The 22,914-nt window shown below is 58.8% G+C and overlaps 1 protein-coding gene across 1 annotated transcript in view; it reads left to right on the top strand.

The window, feature by feature from the left end:
* The first annotated feature begins 9,940 nt into the window (after positions 1-9,940).
* BRD3 (bromodomain containing 3) overlaps positions 9,941-22,914 on the top strand; it is a 32,071-nt gene continuing 19,097 nt past the window's right edge. The window contains exon 1 of the mRNA XM_033122219.1: positions 9,941-10,082. The gene's annotated coding sequence lies outside the window, so the exon portion shown is untranslated. The remainder of the gene's footprint in view (positions 10,083-22,914) is intronic.

Raw genomic sequence — 22,914 nt, 5'->3', positions numbered from 1 at the left:
ATGAACCTCTCTGGGCACCCTCTCCCCTCAACCAGGTCCTTCCTCCAGGCTCTCTTTCTGAGAGCCTTCCTCCCGCCCCAGCCAATGTCCGCTTGGGCTTCTTTCTCTGATCCCCAAAACTAGTGAGTCTTCCTGGCTACATTCCCCCCGCCTCCATATCCTCCCAGTGGAAACGCTCATCTTTCTTTGTGATTGCTGGTTCAGTGTCTCCTGGTTGAGCTGGGTTGGAGTCTTCCTCACAGCACTCTTGGCAGGTGTCACAGGACGACAGAAGGAAAAGGAGGAGGAGGAGGACCTGTATGCTCAGTTCTCCAGTAAGTTTGTCACATGTCATCTCCTTGCACCTTCACAACAAGCCTATAAAAGGGGTGCCTTTATTCCTTTTGATAATGAAGAAATGGAGGCTCCGAGAGGTTAAGAAGCTTCCCAAGGACCCCCATGCAGCAGGCACAACCCTGGACATCAAGGCAGAGCCTGCACGCCCAACCACCCGACTACACAATATACAGTGATGCTTATCAATGGATGGATGGATGGGTGATGGATGCATAGATGTATAGTGGATGGATGGATGATGGATGAGTTAATAAGTGAAAAGCAAGTGATGACGGTTGAAAGAAGAGAGCAACCTGTGTCAACAGGAATAGTCAGGGAGGCTCTATGGCGGTGGCAGAGCTTAAATTAAGTACATTACCTTCTCATGGGACTTGAAGCTTTTGAAAAGCCATCTTTAGTTATCCAGTGATAAATATTTCATCAGGGACATTGGACTGCTAAACTCAAGAGCACTGGCCAGGAGGTGGCAGAAGAACAGACCACATGTCACAAATGCTGTGGTGTCCCCACAGCAGGCAGCAAGCTGGGTGGGGAGCACTGGCCCTTTAATTGCCAAGCCCACAGCTTTGGATTCCGATGGCAGTTGATGAGGGAGGGTCTTGGAAGACGAGGGACACAGGATGCCCAGCACTCAGAGCTTCCAGGAGTTGTTCACCAGATTTCTACACTGGACAGTCCGCCTACGCTGGGCCATCATTCCAGGTTGCTGCTGACGCTGCCTGGAGACCCAGAGGCTCCCGCCGGCCCAGGTCAGTGGGGCTTTGTGTTAAGTTCCTTTTCCCGTGGTAACTACGCCAGGGCAGCTGGTTGGGAGATATGCGTCCCCAGGTCCCCTCCTCAGGCTCTGCTTTCCCTTCCTCCACACCCCTTCAGGGTCCATGAGGACAGGTGTTTTGCTCACCATCCCTCTGTCCCAGTGGGCCTTCAGGGAGCTGAGTCAGCTGGCCACTCCCTACTCTGGTATCCAGAAAGCCATTTCTAGTTCTAACTTTGCCACCATCCTTCTCTGTCTTCCCTGGCCTCAGTTGCCCAGGTACAGAAAGAGCAGGTTAGACAGGAAGAATGCATCAACTCTTGCCATCGACTCTGGGGTTTCTCCTAATTCGAATTCTCTCCTCCCACGGCCTTCACCCAGTGTGTACCCCTCCACCGTGGACCCGTCCCTTTGCTCCCTTCTCCCTCCCACCCACTAGTAAGCACCCCCAGCCTCATTTCCCCTGCATCAGCTCCCCTCCTGATACCCCCCTCTCTAAGGTGACCCCTCTAGATTGCCCTAGACCAGGGTGACCAGCGGCCCCGTGTGCCTGGCACAGTCCATCTTAGAACTGAAAACCCCCACCTCAGGCAGTCCCTCAGCTGCAGGGAAGCCCGGACCTGCCCTGTCCCTTCCTCAAGGTCCCCAGGCTCAGCCCTAGGCCACCTCCCATGCTGCTTCTGTCCCTTCCCTTCCTGGCCCTGCCTGTGCCCTGGCCGTCATCAGGGTCCCTTCACTTGTCCACCCCCCTCACTATTGCTGACTCGTGGGAGCAGGGTCAGCTTGTCCAGGCCACATTGACTGCTCGGAGAGGCACACAGTAGGTGCTTAATAAAGACCTTCCCAATGAATGAATCCTGGAATGTTCGCTCTCACTTCCTGTTGGATTTAAACGTATCCTAACTTGCCTCAAAGTCCCCACAACGAAATCTGTTTGCCCTCAGCTTCCACCAGACTCCAGGTCTGGAAGCCCTGGACGGCCCTTCCAGGCAGTGCTGGGTGTTCCGGTCACCAGTCAAGCCCGGTGTCCTGGAGCAGGAATCCCTGGAATGCAGCTCCCACCTCCCAAGTCAGGCCCCACCTGTTCCGATCTGGTCTGTAAATCCCTTCCCCAGCCGGCCTGGGCTTTTATCCCCCTGGTTAGAGAGGGGTCCTGACAAGTGCAAAAGAAACAGCTCCTATGTCTGGCAGGTGGAAATCAGAGGCCCCCCAAAGCCAAGGGGTTTTATTCAAAGGCTTCAGATTTTTTGGGGGTAGTGAGGATAGGGGGGGTTGAGCAACAGTGGTTGGGAGGGGCATTTTTAAGGAATATAAATTTGGCTGCTAGTATGCCACCTGTGTTCCCCTGTCACATCAAACTATTTCCATTTGTCCTTGTTATTAAAAACCACTGCAGCTGTTCTTCCTGAGCACCTACTGTGTGCCTTTCACTTGCCAAGGGCTTTAAATACAGTCCCCTTAAATCCCCAACAGGGATTTAGTTGAAAGCTATTCTGATTTTACAGATGAGGAGAATGGAGGCTCAGACAGCCTCAGTGACTTGCCCAGGGCCACGTGGCAAGTAAGAGCTGGGACTTGACCTTGTTCTTTCACCCCGTCCCTGCATATTCCCTGAGCCACATGCCCTTGTCAGTTGACAGACACCATTTCCACATGCAGTCATTGATCACAGCCGCCTGCCTTCCCGCTACAGCTGCTCCAGGGGGTTCCCACGACCCCCATGCAGCATGCTCCACCCCTCCCACGCCTGCCTGGGGGCCCTAGGCTGCACCTTTGGGTCCTTTCCAGGGTTTCACGACTCTTAATTGTTTCTATGGGATAAGATCCAGGAGTTCCTTGACTGGCTGAGGAGACAGGACACAGGTGAGCATGCCAGCCTGGGGAGTTCCCCTCACCTGGCACTGCAGGGGAGCCCACAGGGCTGAAGAAGGGTGCAAGGAGGCAGGCCAGCAGACTAGCCCTTGCCTTTCTGGGTTCCCACGGCTTGCTGAGAATTCCCTAATGGAGGAGGAGCAACCGGCCTAAAATAGAAAAGCTGACACAGGGAAACTAGGGGCCGAAGTCCAAGGCCTGTGCCCAGGAGCTGTCTCCACCGCTGCTGGGGCTCTCCCTCCCTCCCTAGATCCCCTCCACCTACCTTTACCCTCCCTCCATCTTCTGGGGTCTTTAAATCCCCCCAGCTCAGGGCCTAGAATTTGCAGAGAAAGTGGATGAGCCTTCTTGGAGACTGGCCGGCAGCCTGGGCTTGCTGGCAGCTGTCTTCCTGTGGGAGCCGACCGTAGGGGACAGATTGGAGGCTGGGAGTGCTGGCCGGGCCACACCCAGCCCCTCTGTGGGAGCCTGGAGCCCACAGTCAGAGGGGGCAGGTGCTCCCCACTGTAGGCCTGCTTTGGGAAGTGGGGCAGGCTGAAAAGTGGGCCTGTTTGGTTGTGTCTGGGGCAGAAGAGGTGGGATATGGATGGCTCCAGACGGTTCTAGTCTCCAGACGTTGGCTCCCCAAGAATCTGTCTTCTGTTAAAGCTCTCTCAGGGACCAAAGAGCAAGGGATTACAAGGGGAAGGTGGGGAGGTCACGTAAATAATAGAAACAGTGGTTCCTAAAACCGAATGAAAGACGGACCTCAGGGCCCATTTAGAACACAACCCTGCAGCAGTTCCCTCCAGGAAGGAGTCTTTCCCTCAGAAACAGCTGCCGACGGCTGGAGGCTGCCCAAGGATATTCACGGCAGTGTTATGTGTGATGGTGAAATCACTGGAGACAGCCAAAAAAGCCCACCCTAGGGGAAGAAGAGAATCAGTCACACGGCACATCAGACAGCATTCTGCAGCCACCAAATGAATGAGCTACCCAGGCACGTGGTGCCGTGGAGGATCATTCGTGGCATATCTAGAGAGGAAAAGCAAACGATGGAAGGAGTGCACAGAACGACGCAATTTCTATAAAGCAAAGCTCTATGTGGGAAGAAAGGAAGTGAAACTGCAGCAGCAAAGGCTCCAGAGGGGACAGAGCTGTCAAAGGGCACCCAGGGGACAGGGAAATAGGAAGGATCAGAGGGGTGTCTATTTTGTGATCTCTTTGTCTGGCTTTGGTACGGTAATAATGGCCTCATAACTGATGAGGAAGTGTTCCCCTCCTCCATTTTGGGGGGAAATTGAGAAGGACTGCTGTTAATTCTTCTTTAAACATTTGATAGAATTCACCCGTGAAGTCATTTGGTACGGGGCTTTACTTTGTTGGAAGTTTTTGATTATTGATTCAATTTCTTTGTTTATTATAGGTTTATTCAGCTGTTGTGTTTCTTCCCAAGTCAAGTTTTGATAGTTTGTGTGTTCCTAGGAATTTGTCCATTTCATCTAGGTTATCTAATTTGTTGGCACACGATTGTTCATAGTGTTCTCTTCCAGTACTTTTTATTTCGGTAAGGTCAATAGTAACACCCCACGTTCATTCCTGATTCTAGTAATATGAGTCCCCTTTTGTCAATCTAGCTAACAGGCTTGTCAGTTTTGTTGATTTCCACCCCCAAAACCAACTTTCAGTTTAGTTGATTCTGTCTATTGTTTTTGTATTTTTTATTTCATTTATCTCCACTCTAGTTTTTATTATTTCCCTCCTTTGGCTTGCTTTGAATTTAGTTTATTCCTTTTTTAATACTCATTTACAACCATAAATTTCTTTCTGAGTGACTTCATGGCACCCCATAAGTTTTGGATTTTCTTAAAATTCACCTTCTAATTTCAATAACGCTCTCGGGGAGAGTGTTAGCACTTTCAGCACTTTCTAATTTCCCTTATGATGTCTTCTCTGACCGCTTGGTTATTTAAGAGTACGTTGCCTAATTTCCACATGTTTGTTTGTGAATTTTCAAATTTTCTTTCTGTTATTGATTTCTCGCCTAATTCTTTTGTGGTCAGAGGAGATACTTTGTATGATTTTAATTTTTTTTTTTAAGATTTTATTGGGGAAGGGGAACAGGACTTTATGGGGGAACAGTGTGTACTTCCAGGACTTTTTTCCAAGTCAAGTTGTTGTCCTTTCAATCGTAGTTATGGAGGGTGCAGCTCAGCACCAGGTCCAGTTGCCGTTGCTAGTTGCAGGGGGCACAGCCCACCATCCCTTGTGGGAATTGAACTGGCAACGTTGTGGTTGAGAGGATGCGCTCCAACCAACTGAGCCATCTGGGAGCTCATTGGCAGCTCAGCTCAAGGTGCCGTGTTCAATCTTAGTTGCAGGGGGCAGAGCCCACCATCCCTTGCGGGACTGGAGGAATTGAACTGGCAACCTTGTGGCTGAGAGCCCACTGGCCCATGTGGGAATCGAACCGGCACCCTTCGGAGTCAGGAGCACGGAGCTCTAACCGCCTGAGCCACCGGGCCAGCCCTGATTTTAATTTTTTAAAGTTATTGAGACTTGTTTTGTGGCCTAACATGTCGTCTGTTTTAGAGAATGTTCCACATGCACTTGATAAAAATGTAAGTTCTGCGGTTGTTGAGTAGAGTGATCCCCACACGTCTGTTAGGTCTAGTTGCTTTCTCGTGTTGTACACGTCATCTATTGCCTGCTGATCTTCTATCTAGTTATTGAAAGTGAAGTGTTGAAGTCTCCAACTATTATTGTGTTTTTGGTTTTTAATTTTTACTGGGGGATATTGAGGAAGAGTGTGCTTTTCCAGGACCCATCAGCTCCATGTCAAGTTGCTGTTTTCAATCCAGTTGTGGAGGGGCGCAGCTCACTGGCCCATGTGGGAATCGAACCGGCCACCTTGGTGTTATTAGCACTGCACTCTAACCAACTGCTCTAACCACGGGCTAACCAGCCACCCGTTAGTCTCTTTTTTAAAAAAATATTTATTTTATGTCTTCCATCATTGTAAACACGTTTATTTTATAATCTTGGGGTTCCGTCCCAGAGGCAGGGAATATGGAGAGGGGACACAGACAGGGCCATGTTCTCACAGGCCGTCAAGGCAGAAAGTTTTCCTGGGAGTGGCAAAGCCAAGAAGGGCTGACACCATTGTCTTTCAAACCATCAGAGCCCCAGGAATGCCAGGAGCACCAGCACTTCCCAGGCCAGCCCTCTATCCACCACGTCACAGCGATTGTTCCTTCAAACAAAACCCAGTTTTCATTACCTCGTAATACCTGTTTAGCATGGAAAAAACAAATGATTAAGAAGAAAAATAAACTAAAATCACCCACAATCCTAGTTTCTGGAGTTAGCGGCCATGACCACAAAACCCAGCTTGATTTTCCTCCACAGCACTGAGCGCTGTCAGGCCTGCCGCATATTTTATTTACGATAGTCTGTGTGTCCCCCCCATGTCAGCCCCATGACAGCTGGCCTTTGTGCTGTTCCCCGTCGTGTCTGCTGTGCCAGGAATCGGGAGCATAGCGCACCACACCCTCCGTCAGGACCTCTGGACCGAATGAAGGAAGGAATGCACGCACTGTTTTATGAATGAGAACTGCCACCTCATTTATCCTTACAGCAATGCTATGAGGCAGATATTTCTTACCCTCATTTTACAGACGAGTAGACTGAGACTCCGGCAGGCCACTATCTGTCTTCTGCTCTCTGTTCACATCCAAGACCTTTCTGCTCTGTGCTTTTAAGGACTTTTAGTCTTGTGTGAACGATCTTCTACTTTGGGGGCAGGAAAACAGGGATGTGAGAAGGCTCATCTCTGATTCCATCCCCTCTCTGGGTCTCCCCACATCTCTCTAAGAAAACTAGTTAATGAACTCACACATGGGCGGCTGCTTCCTCAAATATGACCCCAATCTCCCCTAACAAAATGCAGACTCCTGGGAAGTATTTTGCAGGTGAAATGTGAACCCGCATCTGGGTCCAAACCTTAATTCTGGCTAGTAATTTAACCTTACTGTGCCTCCATTTTAATCTGTAAAGTAGGTATAATAATCCTTACCTCATAGAATTGTTTAGAGAGTCAGTGAAATTATGTATGTAAAGTTCTTGAAACAGTGCCTGGCACACAGTAAGTGGTCAATAAGTGATTGTAAACTTAGAAACCTCTGCTCCCCACCCTCTAGACCTCTATGTAGCCCAGTCTTTGCTTGAAGACAGAAACTTTTTTTTTCCTTTAGTTGTTCTGAGAGCTGATCGGTCTCCTGAGGGGAAGATTCACAATAACTGAACTTTTAAGAGACTGATGTATAAACTATAATGCAATAACATAATTGCTCTGTGCCTTCAGGGGCATGGTGGATGAAGACGGCAGGATGGAGGAGGAGGCAGCTGAGGCCCCAGGCCCTGTCCTGGCCCGAGCATGGGTTTAAGGCCTCTTGCAGAGTGTCTTGTGGGGGTAAACAGGTTAGCTGCCTCAGCGGGTGGAGGTCTGGCTGCACTGAGGTTTGCAGATGGAGGGTGGGACAGGTGTACAGAAGAGAACATTAATTAATTCAGCAAATATTTCTTGAGCACCTATAAGGTGCCAGATCCATTGTAAGCCTTAGGGGTATAGAGCCCAGCTCCAGTGGAGCTGCCACTCTGGACGGCAGAAGCCAGTAAACAAAGCCAGTAATGAAGGAGCAGGGAGAGCCGCGTGCCATGACCCAGGGGCCACCAGCTTGGCCTTTTGCACACGCCTCTTTGTCTCCCACAGTCTGAGGATTCGGTCCTATTTTCGTTCCCTTTGACAGATGAGGAAACTCTGGTTGGGGAGATTAAGCAGCTCCACTCCCGGGGGCCCAACCTCAGTGATATTGAAACTCCAAGAGCCTGGAAAGGGAGAGAATGGTGGCTGGCGGTGGTGGGGACAGTCAGGGTCACCTGAGTCCCTTTAAGGCATCTCTGCTTCCCCAGAGTTCTCAGGGAGGGACCCCTGCACTGGGCCTGAGGAGATCCCAGGGGCTGAGATGCCCAAGTGCAAGTGTCCGTCCCATTGCTTGTTACAGACTCTGCTCCCCAGACTTCTCCAGCCGCAGGGAAGGTCATTCCACTGAGCCACCTGGGTTACACATGAGCGGGCAAGCAGGACTGGTGGGCATGGGGAAGGGAGAGGCGGGACCTGGGTTCCTCCTTCAGAGCCAGGCCCCTAGTGAGGGCCCAGGTTCCCGCTATGCTCCCAGGGGGGACTCCTCCAGTCAGTGGGAGGCCCAAGGAGAGGGTCGTTAGGGTCCTGGGCATTCGTTCGGCAGCCTTGATAGCCTGGCTGGTCAGGAGTGGCCTCTGCAAGGTTAAGACCAAGTGGAGAGGCTCTTTGTTGTGGCCTTGGGGGCAGTGAGCGGGGGTCATTTTAAGTAGTGAGGTGGACGATCCTGATGGGCAGACTACCCAGGCTGTTCGAGGATGCGACCCAGATGGCAGGACAGGGATGAAGTCTTGGAGGAGAAACAGAAGTCTGTAACCCAGGGTACCAACCCGGGGCTTGGAGAGGGATGCAACCGAGACGATCATTCTAAGGAATCAGCCTGTAGACTGTCACCTTCCCTGACCTTCTCCTAGAAAGACAAAGGTCTTCCCCAGCCAGAGCCCTGCTCTGGAGCCTTGCCAGGGGCTACAAGACTGTCTGGGACTCCCAGCATGGGGCAGTGGGCAGGCTGGGAAAGGTTTGGAAATTGTCTCCCAGGACCCTGGCCTTTGGCGTCTCCTCTCCTACATATTGGTTCTGTGACCCAGAGCAAGTCACTTCATCTCTCAGAGCTGCAGGTTCCTCACCTGTAAGCCTGGGGCAGACCACCTGTCCTGGGTGGGTGTGGGGCTGGCCCAGCTAGGTGGAACCAGCGCTCACTTTTTTAGTGCCCATCATAAAGACGTGTGTATTTCTGGCAGTGGAGCTCTTGCTCAATTCAAACCCAATGACCCCAGGGGCTTGGGATTGGGTCCAGCCCACACAAGGAAACTCCACCTTGCAATCGGCAGGCTCAGCATGCACAAAGAGGAAAACTTGTTTGTTTTTGTTTCTGACGTTTTTATGAGGGTCTAATATACACAACGTGCAGCCACCTTGTTACAGATGGATAAAAATGTACTTATGTATACACCCCAAGAATTGCCGCAAGATCCTAAATGTGCCCAAGAGCTGAGCCTTTCGAATTACAGAAAAAGGGCCCAGCGTCCTGTTTTCACCTTTGTGGCCCACTACCGGAATCTCAGGCTAGGGACCTTTGATCTCATCCCTGCCCCTCACTGGGCAGATTGGGAAACTGAGTCTGGGGGCGAGGTCTCCGGGCAAAGACGGGAGCATCCCCGGCTCCTCGCCAGTCCGGGGACTTGAGTGCCCCGGCCCCTGAGCGTTGTGGGTACGTTAAGGAAGCTGGGGGGCGAGGGGGGTTGAAGGAGGTGGGTAGATGGGGGCGCGGCTGAGCGCGGCTCCTCCCCGGGCGGGGCCGCCCCTGCGCGCGCACCTACGCCCCGCCCCTTCCCTCCCGCGCGCGCCCCCGTAAGGCTAATTAAGCTCGCGGTTTGTTTACAAACACGGGCACCCGCAGGTGTGCACCGCCCCGACAGTGCGCGAGCGGGGTTCCAGGGCGGCCCCCAGTCTCGGGCTCCGGGGTCTCCGGGAGCGGGTGGCGGCGGGCGGGCGGAGGCTGGCAGCACTCGCGTCTTTTCCACGCCTTCTGGGGCACCAGGAAATTCGCCCGAGGCGCACATCCCCTGCGCGGGAGGGAGGGCCGCCCGGGGTCCCCGCCTTGCCGCCGGGGTAGGGCGGGTGGGCGGGCGCTCCGCCCCCGCGCGCCCCCCGGGCCGGGCCCGCTCGCGGCCAGGTCGGCGGGGCGGGAGGCGGGCGGGGGCGCGCGAGGCGGGGCGCGGCGCCGGCGAGGCCGGGACATGTAGTTCGCGCGCCGCGGTCTCCCCTGGGCGGCCCCGGCGCGGTCCCGGCCGCGGACTACGACTCCCGCCAGGCGCCGCGGCGCAGCGCATGAGCCCTGCTCGGCTCCGGCGCGTCTATTATGCTGCCGGGGCCGGCGAGCCAAAGAGGAGCCGGCCGCGCGGGCCGGGAGGGGACGGCCGCCGGAGCCGCCGAGGCCAAGTACGCCTTTCTCTTGCTTCCTTGCGCGTGCGGGGCGGCGGGCGGCGCGGGCGGCGGCTGGCCGGGCGGGCCGGGAAGCGCGGCCCCGTGCACCCCGTGCAGGCCGCCGGCGCGTCCGGGGAGCGGGGCGCCCCGGCCGCCGCCGCCTTTGTGCGCGGCCACGATGCAACAAAGCGCGGCGGCCGCCCGGGCCCCCTCCCCTCAGCCCGCTCCCTCCCGGCCGCCCGCGTCCCGGGCTCGGGGGCGTCGCCTCGGCCGGGGCGCGCAGCCCGGAGTTGGCACGGCCCGCGCGCTCCGCGCCAACCGGCCTCCCGCGCGCACTGCCTCACAGAAGGAATTTTTTCCCCCTTTCCTCTGCCCGCCATCTTTTGGAGAGGGAAATCGGGGAGGACGCGGCGAGGAAGGTGCGCGGCACGTCCCGGGCCGCGCCGTGCGCTCCGGCGCCACTTTCCTCGCGCCCGCCCCGCCCGCCCGCCCGCGCCAGCTCTCAGCCGCCGCGGGGCTCGCGCTGGGGCCGTCGCCGTCCTCCGCGGCCCGGGCGGGGGGCGAGGCCAGGCGCGGGCCCCGGTCGTGCGCGGCAGCCCTGGAGCCGGCGCTGTGGCGTGGGGGCAGCTCCCTCCCAGAGTTAGGCGCCCGGCGCTGACTTGGAGCCCCTTTGCAGGGTCGTTGCCGCCAGGCCGGGAGGAGACGCAGTTCCCGTTTTGAAATCGGCCTGAGAAGCGCTTAATCCGGGCGAGGTCGAGTTGGAGCGGGAGGAGCGGGGGTGCTTCCTCTCCTTCCCACTCAGGGTGGGCCCCGGTGTGACAGCGTGTTACCAACCCGTTGGGGAAAAGTGCTCACCCCAAACCTCGAGTGTCCACATGTTCCTGGTGGGCTCCCCGTGAATAAAGCTGGGGTCTCACGGGAGGCGGGTCCTTTCTACCGTTTGTTCGTAGGGGCCGGGCTGGGCGGAGGCCTCGCGCGGCCTCCTTTCCCTCCGGGCCGGGGGTAGTTTCGCGAAGATAAAAGTGAGGGCACTGGAAGGGGTCCGGTGCGAGACCCACCTGGGCGCGTCCCGTGGCGTATCTTGTGCGTTCCCTCCCGTGGACCCCATCCCCGAGGGTCTGCGACCTTTCGTCTTGGCGGAAAGCTTTCTTCCCTGAAGTGCGTAACTGGTGCCCCGCTCGCCCCCGTGTTCACTGGGTTATTGACTGAAGGGTCCGGGAAGGTGCCTATCAGTGGGCACACTCCCTGGCTGCAGACCCCCCCTCCCCAGGCCGCTGCCCCCCAGCGAGGACGAGGAGGAAAGCTCTCCCCCCCCACCCTGTTTTGTCGGCATTCTAGAACCCTTGCTCTTTCCTTTAAAATGGGGCTTCTGTTTTGGGTCCGTGGAGTGGCCCTGGGGAGAGCCTGAAACCTACGCCAAGTGGCCTGGTGTGGCATTCTTCTAAGGGGAGTCCTTTTGGCTCTCGGTGTGTGTGTGTGTGTGTCAGGGCAAGGGCTGGACCCCTGGAGGGCCAGTTCTCCGGAGTCTCCGCCCCTCGCAGGCGGCCCTGGATGTGGGCCTCTTATTTGCAAATAAAGGTCTGTGTTTGCGCTTTTCTGTCTTCAGGCCTTGATGTGTGGTAGCGGTTGCCGACGAGGGGAGACGGGGCACAGGGTGTGAGACGGGAGGCGTTTCTCTGACCTTTGTGGTCACCGGGGTGCCCAGTGCCTCCGCCCCGGGGACTGGAGACCCCCCTCGGTGCAGCTCCTCCGCGGCACAGGTCCACTCCCAGCCCTGCCACAGGGTGTCCAGGGCCCAGGGCTGGAAACACTTTCTGGGGGTGGACAGCACTCTCCGTGATGTTTGTTTTGTGTTTAGAAAGTGGAGTAATTGCCGTTTTTCGACAAGAGCTCACGAAGTGAGCTGTGGGGTTTGTAAACACTCTGCTCCCGCCATTGACTCATGGAGCGGCCAGGGCAGAAAGTGAAAGTGGGGGGTGTGTAAAAATGAACTGCCCAGCTTGCCTCCTGCCCGCGCCCTCTTCCTCCAGGTTGGCAAGTCGCCAGGTGCTGGAGCCCTGTGGCCGGCAAGTGGTGTGGTGCAGGCCACTTCCTGGTTCACAGTGGCAGAGCGCGCCCTCGGGAGTACGGGCCCGCAGCCCCCAGAGTGCAGTGGTGGGCACGAGACTAACAGGACATCACCTCGGTGCCCAGCCCCCGTGTCTGTCAGGCTTTCTGTCCACCGCTGGTGGGCCTTGTTCTCGGGAGACCAGCATTCCTGTGTGGGTCCGTGGGGGATCTGGGGTCAGGTGAGGACTGGGGGCCCCACCAGACTCAAAGCCCACCCCCCTTAAGCGCCACTGCAGCTGGGAACTTGCCGAAGGCCACTGACTCGGGTGTCTTGGTTTTGGGGGGCAGTTCAAGCTGTCAGCTCAGTAACATGGGTTGGTGAGTGGCCTGGTCCTCTTGTCTCCCCCACTGATTGTCAAGTTGAAACTGCCAGTACTGTACGCTCCACCTGGCGGTACAGCTTGTGGCGGGAGGGAGGTGTGTAGCTGACGCGTTCTTGCTTTGAAAGGAAACGGTGAGTGGAGGCAGAAAGCAGTGCCCTGCTTGCTGCACACTTGCCTTCTGGGAACTTGGGGTGGGGGTGGGGCGACTCCAGTGACTCAGGTCTGCCCAGCTTGCCTCCTGCCCTCCGTCCCCCCACCCGAGGCTCTGCCCCCTTATTTCAACAGAAGAGATCAACAGGTGTTTGGGTCAGGGTATGGTCACGGCCCAAGGTGCCCAGGTGGGGACTGGCGCCTCGAACCTTCTCAGCACCCCCATGGCCACAAAGCCCTTGGGCGCCTGCTCCCCTGCTCCAGGTACCCGTACTCCTGCCATCAGAGGAGCTCGAGGCTCTGAAAGGCAGAGAGTCAGGTTTCAGGATCATTCACAAGTTGCTGGTTTGCATTTGACGTCTGGCTCCTCTCCACGCGTGTTTAGAGCGGAGATAACCGGGGCTTGTGCAGCCAGAGGCTTTTGGCTCTGCTGTCGCAGTGCCGTGGGCTGTTTATTTCTTTTGCCAGCTTTTAACTGTTCTATCCGAGGATCAGCTCTCCACCTGCCTCCTTCTCAGTGCCTTCCTAACCGAGTTAGAGCTGGCCGGGAGATGCGTTTTGGAGGAAGCCTCTTTTCCTCCTTGCTGCAGGTCCCGAAAGTATTGGGAGAGGCAAGTATTGGGAGAGTCGTCGGGAGTCAGCGCGGTGTTTGGGAAAGTACTTCTTCCAGCTCCTGGGGAAATGTCACTTGGGTGCAGATTTTTCGCATGAGATGGGAAGCTGGGCTTGGAAATTGGTGTGGCAGCATTTCCAGAAGTGATGGTCAGGAGGATGCTGGCAGGGCAGCAGTGGGGGCCCTTGTGTCACCGGTACTAAACTGTCATGGGGACCCAGGGCTCGGGAATGCCTGTCCCGAGAACGTTGACCGAGCACTCATGGTGCCAGCCCAGTGCCAGGAGCCAGGTGTCAAGAGCTGGGGCTGTGCTGGCTGTGGACTCGAGATAAGGCATGCACCCCTTTGGGGTGGGGAGACGCAGACGACTGTGTGACTGTCGTCTGGGCTGACGGAAGCCCCCACGCAGGCTGGACGAGGGGCAGGAAGGGTGGCAGGGAGTGCAGCCTGCAGGAATTGCTTGGTAAACACACCAGCACTGGGGGCTGTAGGAACATCTCAGCACTGGTGGGTAGGCAGGCGTGTGCCCGCCTCCAGGAGCCTGCGTGGGCCTCGTCGGGGCTGGGGCTGCCTGATGCTTCTCCCTGTGCTAGGGCTTGTGCCCTTCCCTCTCCAGGCTCAGGGCAGCCTTCTCTATGAGCAGAAGAGAATGTGCACCTGCTCTGGAAAGGTGTGGACACCTGGAGAGCATGTGAGGGGAGGGGCGGGGGGCATGAGAGCTAACAAAGACCGTGATTTACCCAGGGCCGGGCCATCCTAGGTCCTGTCCTGGTGGCTGCCCACTGTGCTGTTGATCCCAGGAGGCCCCCGGATGGGGGTGGGGGCGGGGCAGTGGCCTGGGCTCCTGGCCCTTGTACCCGCTGCCCAGTGTCTCGGCTCAGAGGCCTCCAGCCCCGGGAAGAACCAGCTCTCTAGGCCTCACGTCCCATCTCTTAAGTGGGCTGATAGGGCAAGAAGCTTCCTTCTGAGGGCAGCTGCCAGGGGTCCAAGGATGATGCCTGGCGGGAGGCCAGAGACCTGGGGACAGCCATTGCCTGGGGCGCATGTGGAGCGTGTGCTCTTGTCCTGCTTGGGGTTGCTCACACACACCTGCATCAGGCGTGAGTGGGGAAGTGTTCCAGTTGGACGGGCAGTTACAGGGGTGAGGGCTGGGCCTGCGTGCGAGCCTGCACCCACCCCTGAGCACGGGCAGGGTGGGCAGATGCCTCGGGTCCCTGGTCTGTACGATGAGGGGTGGCCAGACACCCAGGAGGTCCCCAGCGCTGCCCTCCTGGGGGGACGGGTTTAGAGCGGAAAGCAGGCTGTGCTGGGGGACAGCTAGGCGTGGCATATGGCAGTGGCCTTTCTGGGCTCCCATGTGTGGCCCCTGACAGCCCAGGGTGCTGGTGGTTTATAAAGTGGCACACACTGAAGACGTGGGTTTGCGTCTTGTCAGGCTCTGCAGGAGGAGATGGGCTGTGGTGCCCGTCGCGTCCAGCTCCCTGCCTGCGATTGCACAGGTCAGTGCCTGTGGCAGCACCTAGCACTAGGCGGACCGCCGCAGCTTTGTTCTGGAAAGTGCCAGGCTCGCTGGAGCCTCAGGCGTGCAGGGGCCCCCGTTAGCAGGACCACCTGACCCAGGGAGAACGATCCTCTTCCCTTTCCAGGACCAAGGTTGGGCGCTGGTCAGCCCACCCTCCTCGCTCACCTGAGGACATTCCCCTTTCAGCTGGGGGTCTCTTGCCCCATCCCAGCCCCGTGGAGGGGTCGTTCAATGCCCTGGCCTCAGGGAGGTGCCCTGCGGGAGTGCATGTGGGGCTGCTGGCACTCCCCAGAGGAATGACACCAGGTTCTGGCCCGCCAGGTATCAGGGCCAGAGCTCAGCTTTCCCAAGAAATAGGGCTGGTGGAGGCTTCCCAAAGCTCCCTGGGGGCTTTATACCCCACAACAGGTAGCGGCCAGTATATTGTTTCTGTGTGTTGTTTTTTCGGGGGGGAGGGGCGTAAAGCAGTTGGGGGGCAGATCCTCACAGAGGTGAGGAGTACAGCTGGCCTGGTCCCCCATGGGTGAGCAGTGAACCCTGCCCAGCAGAGCTGGAGGCACCCCTGTGGCTGGTGCCTTGGGTCCTTGTGAGGCTGACATTCTGGCAGGACCGGAAGCCTTCCGAGGAGGGAGTGCTAGGTGCCCACGTCTTGTGGGTACAGAGCCAAGGGGACTCGGGGTGTCAGGAAGGGCACCATGGCTGCATGTCACCCATGGGCCTGGCCTGCTGCTTTAGGACAGTGCTGCAGACCTGTAGGCACCCGCACATTTGATTGGACTGAGCTTGCTGGGATCAGTTCCTTGGTTTTGGAGAGCAGGTGCCATCTAGACCCCAGGCGAGCTCAGGGGCCCTGGTTGGGGCTGCTGTGCTGTGGGCAGAGGCCCCTTGGATGGCAGCCGCGGTGGCACTGCTTCCTGCCCCCGGGGTGTGCTCCATGGGCGGGAGGTGTGCCTGTCTGCCCTCCCCTAGGCCTCTTGCAGGGCCATCCTGGGGCCCCCTCTCCTGGCCCCACAGAACGTGGCAGTTGGCTCCGTCTGTCACCGAAGCCGAAGCCGCTGGCCCTCACGGATCCTATTTCCCAAGGCCCCGGGGCAGCTCCTGGTCAGCACGCCTGGGAGGCTGGCCTGGCCACCTGGGGCTAGGAGCTGGGCATCCACCTCAGACTTCCTGCCGCCCTCAGCTCCGTCTGCAGGATCGTCGGGGGTTCAGAGAGGCGGTGGTGGGAGTGTGGTGTGGGGTAGGTGGCCTCGTTCAGGGCCTGGCTCTACCTCTTCACCTCTGAGCCTCCGTCTGGAAAATGGAGCTCACGTGACCCCCACCATCCCATGCCGGGGTGGGGCTGCAGTGAAGCAGTGGGCAGCCCCTAGGGGCTTGGAGCCCCTCCATTTTTGCAGGCCACGCTTGCTGGCGGGCACGATGCATCTGAGCTGGGCAAGAGAGGAGGCAAGGCAAATGCAGGCCCAGCTTCTTGCCCCTTCCCCCAGACCCTCCACTGAGATGGGGGCCCAACTAGGAGCCTACTGAGGACCCCCCCCACCCTTGGATCTGCATGCCCCTCCCACCCCTCCCCTTCAGTGGTCCAGGCCCCTGCAGAGTGTGACAGCCTGGAAATGCCCCCTTCGTGCACCCCCTGCCCACCTTCCCGGCTTCATCGTCGCCCCGTGTCTGGCAGCGCTGGTGACCGAGCGTCTGTCTATCCCTGCAGCCAACGCCTGAAGGCCAGCATCCTGATCCTGCCCCCCTCGGGGTCCGGCTGTCCGGGAAACCCCCAGATCTTCTTGCAGTCGTGCCTGATGCTTGCCGTGATGGCAGGAGGGCTGGTGTGGCTGCTGCCAACTTTTCTGTGTTTTTATACTGGCGACTGGACACAGGTCCCTTCCCCCCGCTCCCAATTTGTCCAGGACCCTGATGCATCCCTCTGGGCTGAGTGAGCCGACAGGGGACAGGATTTCTGTGTTGTCATCAGGATTCCAGTTCCCCTGGAGTAGGAGCGTGGCGGGGGGAGGGGAGAGGGTCTCGGGGCCAGCCCCACCTCGCCACTTCACTTGTCCATTTGCCTGTGGGGGATGTGCCAGCTGTTCTGGGGCGCCTCCCTGCGGACTGGCTGCTCCCGCCCTTCACGTGGTACAGTGTGTGTGATCTGGAGCGTGGGGTGGCCGGTCCGTGCACCCTGGCGCCCCCTCATTGGCTGCCCACTTCGGGAACATCCGTCTGATGCGCTGGTCCTTCAGGATCTCACCAGAACCCCAGATCTGGGGTTTTGCTTGACGTTCGAGGGCTTTGTGGTTTGTCTGAGTTTCCGCCCTGGATGGTTTCAGATCCTCTTGTGTCAAAGGCAGATTGTCTTTGACTTTCACCCAGATTTGCATGTGCTGTGTCCCCATCCTTGGCGGGGGCCCCGGGAAGCAGGGGAGGTTCTCTGGCCTCACTTTACTCCTCTGAGACCCCGGCCCCCATCCCTTCCCTGCTGTGTCCAGTGCTGAGTGGGCACTTGGCCGTCCCCCAGGGAGGGCCACTTTCCCCCACACCCCCAGGCGGCAGGGCTGCACCACGGCGGGAGTCCGAGGGCCGTGACCGTGACCAGGAGGGTTGGCCACACAAGGGGCGTGTTGTCTGTGCAGTAAATAGCTTTTTGGAGTGAAGTGGCTGCTGGTGGGTGTGTGGTGAGCGCCCGACAGGGCAGCGGGGTGCAGGTTCTGAAGCTGCTTTGCCACAGGGCGGCTCAAGCCCTGACGTGAATTGTGAATTGTTCCTGAGTTACGTGTACTTAAAACCTCCACGTCCTAGAAGAAGGGCTTTCAGCCTGCCCGGCGGTAGGTGGGCGGGGGCTCTGATGCCAGGGCGTCCAAGCTGCACGGTGTGCTCCTACATGTTCCCCCCCCGGAGGACACCCCCCACCGTTCCCCTGGGGCCGGGTGTGGGTGAAGCACTGCTTTGCAGCATCCAGACCTTTTGTATCATCTGAAGGTGCTGGGGTCTCTGGACCCACACTTCCCCACCAGGCCTGCGTTATTCCACTTGAGTCCTCCGCACATACTGGGGTCCTCTGCCCTGCTAGGTGAGGGGGGCCCGGGGAACAAGGCCGTGGGGGTAGGGATGCAGGGTCCTGAGCACCTGAGGAAAACTGGGCTCACCCTGTTCCTTTTGGTGGGGTAGGAGCTTTCAAATGTAAATGTAGACGGAGGTAGAGGGGTGGTAAGGAGCCCCCAGGGGCTCAGCAGCCCGTGCAGTTTCCTCCAGACCCCCACTCAGTTTCAACCCTCACTCCGATTATTGAGAAGAAACTCCAGATACGTCTCATTCATGACTTTCAGTATCTATAACAGGCAAGGAGTTTTCAAAACCAGAACGGGCACCACCGTCAGCCCCAAAGCATCCACACTCAGTTCAGAGGTTATCAGTCGGTACTGAAGGACATGCCCCTTGATTCACGTTCCGCAGGCTGGAGCCCAGGCCACAGGTGCTGCCACTGGTGCCAGGCCCCGAACCTGTGGGTGGGAAGCCACAGCACCGTGTCTTTGTGTCCCCGGGGCGTGTGGGAGCCCCTGATGGGTGACGGCTGCACTGGGCGCTCTCAACTTGACAGCTGAGGCCCGGGCTCAAGGCCGTCAGCAGTGAGGGGGCCGGTCTAAGCCCCAGCGAGGCAGACCCGAGGGCGCTCCTTGCTGTCCTGTGTGGCCCTCTAGCCGGGGGTTTACTCAGACCTGGGGCTCTGGGAGGGGCGCTGCCTGGTACTCTGGCCTGTGGCGGCACATGGGCCATCTTCTGCTGTAGCTGCCTGCGTGCTCTTTGCCCTGTGTCGCCTGTAGTGCTGGGCGCCAGGTTGGGGACGTACAGGGTCCTGGGCCTCAGTGCTTGAATCCCCACGTGAGGAGACCCAGAAAGTCCCCCCAGCACGGAGCAGCCTCAGCTCTGCAGTCTGTGCAGTGGGCACGGTCACTGAGCTCATGGGACCGCGTGGGTGGCACCCTCAGCAGAGGTGAAGTGCTCGTGGCTGACCGCTCACGTGTTCCTTGGTGTTTTTTCCACTGTCTGCTCCTGCCTGGCCTCACCCAGGAGGGCAGCCACTGAGGTCTGGGCTGGATGGTGGGGGGCAAGTCAGGGGTGTGAGTGTCACTCTGGGTAAGGCGTGCAGGTGGGGCCTGGCCGGGGGTGTCAGACCTGTCCCCGGCCACGTCACACAGAGAAGCTGCCCCTGAGAAGGCTAGGGCGCGGGAGGGCACTCGGGCCATGTGGGAGCCAGTGAGGGCGGATTCCATGGTGGTCTGACCATCGTGCTGTTTGAAACCTCCACGTCCCTTAGCACGGTGACCATTACTGATTTTCAGGTCAGGGCTGAACCCCATAGGAGGATCAGCTAGTGGCCTAAGTTTGAGTTTCCTTCTGGAAGCAGCACTTGCTTCCTGGTCTCGGCATGTGGCCGTGACCCCCGCCCAGACTAGGGGACAGGACAGCTGCTCTGGGTGTTGCCAGCCTGACCGTAGGGGCCTGGGCGGTGCACCTTTGCTTTCCGTCACTCGTCTGTGTGCTTTGCCCTGACAAGTGGCTCTGGTGGGATTTCTCAGGCAGCCTGGGTGGTGCTGGACCCCAAGGGCTGGCAGCTCTGCTGAGGTCGAGCCCAGACTTGGGGGTGTTGTGGCCCGGAGAGTCCTCCCTTAGAGAACACGCTGGGCTGCTGGGCCTGTCCCCAGACCTTGGAGGAGACACATAAGCTCTGAGACACTTAACTGTTGACTGAATGCAGCCATGGGAGCCCCTGACTGTGCCCGACTGTGGTTGGTTGGTTGGTTGGTTGGTGTTTGAGCGTTTTTGCAAAATAGAAATTCCTTTACACTTTTTTCTTTTTACAAAAGGAACATGTTCTAAAAGAAAAAAAAAATGTACCCGTTCAGAAATGAAGCAGAAAGAGAGATGGCAGCCTCTTGGGGACTGGTGTGCACTGAGGCGGGGACTCGGGTGTGGGGTCTGCCGGCCCGTCTGTCCCTGCCTCCCCGGGGACTTCCTGTGGGCGTGTGGCTCCCCTTGTCCTGTCCCTGTCTGCCACGTTGCTGTCTGGTCTGGAGAAGAAGTGTCTGGGGGAAGGCAGGGCCCGGCTGTCATCGAGGGTCTGCTGCTCACTGGGCTTGCATCCGCCTTTGCTTTGGGGAGAGATGCCTGGAGGTGACGGCCGTCGGGTCTGGGCCCCTGCGTGTGCACTTCAGCAGGGAACGACGGGATCTCTTCGCTCTGTCCGCTGCCCTGGAGGGTGCCGTGTTCTGGCCAGGCAGCCCTCTCTGTCCCCCCTCCCTGGGGCGGTTTACTGGGGACATTTCCCGTGGGAGTGTGCTGCCCACTGACCCCTTGCTTGTCTCCTCAGCCAGCATGGCCGTTCCAGGGAGGAAGGTCCTGGTACTCGGGATGGACGGGCTGGCTCTGGCTGCCCTTCCTCCCCATCCAGCTGGTGCTGGGCTGGTGCTGGGGACAAAGGAGAGGCCGGGAGGGAAGGATGAGAGGCCGAGAGCAGCCCTGCCTGCTTCTGTTGCAGAGGGCAATGTCCCCGCATTTGCAGGGGTCTGAGTGTCTGGGTCGCCCCCGCCCATTTCAGGAGAGCTGTCATTGCCCTGTGCAGTCCCCATGGGGGGTGCGATACGGAGCACTTTTGGCACACGTCCCCCGTAAGCCTCAGACCCTGCTGGGGTCGCTGGTGTTTCCACCCCTGGAAGTAGGGCTGGAAGCAGGTTTCACCTGTGGCCGCGGTGGAAGGACTCCCTGTGGCCTGCAGTGACGGCCGCATTCAGTGAGCATATGCCGGGGCCACGCACAGTGCTGAGGTCTGTGTGTCTGCGGGCCCCTGGCAGTGCTGAGCTGGCTCCTGGGCTGGTGTGTGGCCAAACCCAGGGGGCCCAGCGGTCAGCCTGGTGCAGGCTCATGGCTCCTGCTGGGCCTGGGTGTGCCTGGGCGCTTACCCCGCAGTGGGACACTCTGTGTTTGTGGCTGGAGTGGCTTCCCTGCTCAGCGCAGGTGTGAAGCGGTGGTTGGAAGAGGGAGGGAGGCCGAGGCCGAGGTCAAGCTTGTCGCTGCAGTGAGCTGTGCCCGTCAGACCTCGTGCCTGCAGGAGCCTTGGGTCCTCCTGTGGGCCTCGTGTCCCCCGGGTCAGCCCCTGGCTCCCTGGATCACCCAGCAGCCCACCTGACACCTGGGGACTGACAGTGCCCTGGGAGGAGCGGCCACAGCCGTCAGAGCAGGGCTGCGTGGTGCTCAGTACTTGTTTAGCACCTGCCCGATCGCTCCCCTGTGGGGACACGGGGGACGGATCCTGCGGCTGACGAGGGGCAGACTGGGACGGGGACGGGAGGCTGGCCCCAGCATCTGCTCTGTAGCCCTGAGTTACCTGGGGTCCCAGGGAAGGGTTCCAGGAGATTCCAGAGGCCATGGAGGCATTGGAGTAGAAACGCCTGGAAGAGACGAACGTACGATGAACCTGTTCCTCCGGTGAGGGAGGCCGTGGGCCAGTACGGCTGCAGCAGCCAGGACAGGGAGACAGCTCACCGGTTGTATTGGGCCCTGCAGGCCAGAGTGGGGACCGTGCTTTTATGCTGAAAGATGGAGCTCTGGAGGGTCTTGAGTGGGTGGGTGACTCGCTTCGACCTGCGTTGGTTTGAACAGGACCACGCTGCTGTGAGGGAGGGCAGACCCCCAGGTTTCACGGAGCTCCAGCAGGAGGTGGTGGCGCTCGGGCTGGAAGCCGTCAGCCTCTGGCGGAGTTTGGATTTGCTGACCTGCTGGGGTGGGGTGGGCTGGGGCCGAGGCGTTGAGCACGGTTTGTGCCGGCTCCGTGGCTTTGTGTGGTGGTGAACACGCAGCCTCTCCGCCGTTACACTAGCTGACCCGGCCGCCCCCGCACCGAGCCACCGGCCTGGGGCCATGCCATGGTGCTGCCCAGGGCACTGCACCAGGTTGGTGAGATTGAGGGGCGTGAGAGGCACCAGCTCACCCCAGGAGAGGAGTTGGGCTCCCCGGATAACAGGCGGGGTGCCCAGTAGGTGCTCCAGAGTGTTCCTCCTCCAGCGAGCGGGCCGAAGGGCAGCTTTGCTTGGTGGGTGAGATGGGCCTGGCGGCTTTTTTCTCAGGCCTTTTCACTCTGCGTTGCAGGGCGGAGAGATTAGGGTGCTAGTCAAAGCCCTGCTCAGGGCGCGTGCCAGTGACCGTGGCGTAGAAGTGTCACCGTGGCAGGTTGTAGGCCACCATCAGGATGCTAACCAGCTCGGGAAAGTCTCCAAGTTTTACTGTGGGCGCACTGCTCTGCCTCCGAAGGCCGTCTGGCCCTTCACGTGGTGGGTGCTGCCACCAGCCCCGTCTGAATACTGTGACAGGTACAAACAAAAAGCTAAAGCATCGCGGGGGCGCAGATGCCTCTGGAGTTCAGGCTCCGTGAGCAGCCGTCAGTCTGTGTCCTCCAGGTGAAAGTGGGGCGCCTGGCTTGCTCCTAACATGCTGGGGTGGCCTGTGCATTCTTCCACGGTGCAGTGTCCCTCGGAGAGCATTCCTGAGAGGCCAGGAGCTGGCGGGGAGCGAGCTGGGGTCTGCAGCAGCCCCCCACCCGTTTACCGAGTGTGCAGGGGCCGGCCCGCCCGGTCCCACCCTCCTGATTGGCCGAGGAGCGGCCGTGTCACAGCCTGGCCGCCATCACAAACCCAGAGCGTGTTCTCGTGGCTACGGTGGAACCTCGCTTGCTCGCTCCCGAGGGGCTCTGCTCTGTGTGCCTCCTGTGTGTGGTTCCGCGAATGTTCTGCCTGCCCGGCTGGGCCCTGCGGGGTTGATGTTGTAGCTCTCAACAGATGACCTTATTCTCTAAGAAGTCGCCACGGCCGAGAGCAGTGTGGATTTAGCCCCAGCAGGCCGGCAGTTGTCAGGCAGTGAGCCGAGGCGGGTTCCTCATCCCCCCTGCCCTCCCCCCAGACCGCAGACACCTTCCTACTCTTGTGTTTCCTCACCTGCCCAGGTGGCACGTGCTCATGTGAGCTCCCGTCACCCATGTCTCTTTGTCCCCCAGCTTGAGAGCAGAGGTTGGAGGGGGTTCTGCGGCAGGTGAGGGGTGACTTGACCAAGGCGAGTGGCTTTGCCGCGACAACACGGGTGTGCCAGGGCAGC

The sequence above is a fragment of the Rhinolophus ferrumequinum genome, chromosome 12, assembly GCF_004115265.2.
Source record: "Rhinolophus ferrumequinum isolate MPI-CBG mRhiFer1 chromosome 12, mRhiFer1_v1.p, whole genome shotgun sequence".
NCBI lineage: Eukaryota > Metazoa > Chordata > Mammalia > Chiroptera > Rhinolophidae > Rhinolophus > Rhinolophus ferrumequinum.
Note: the sequence above shows the minus strand (reverse complement) of the source record. Positions and strands in the feature narration are given on the sequence as shown.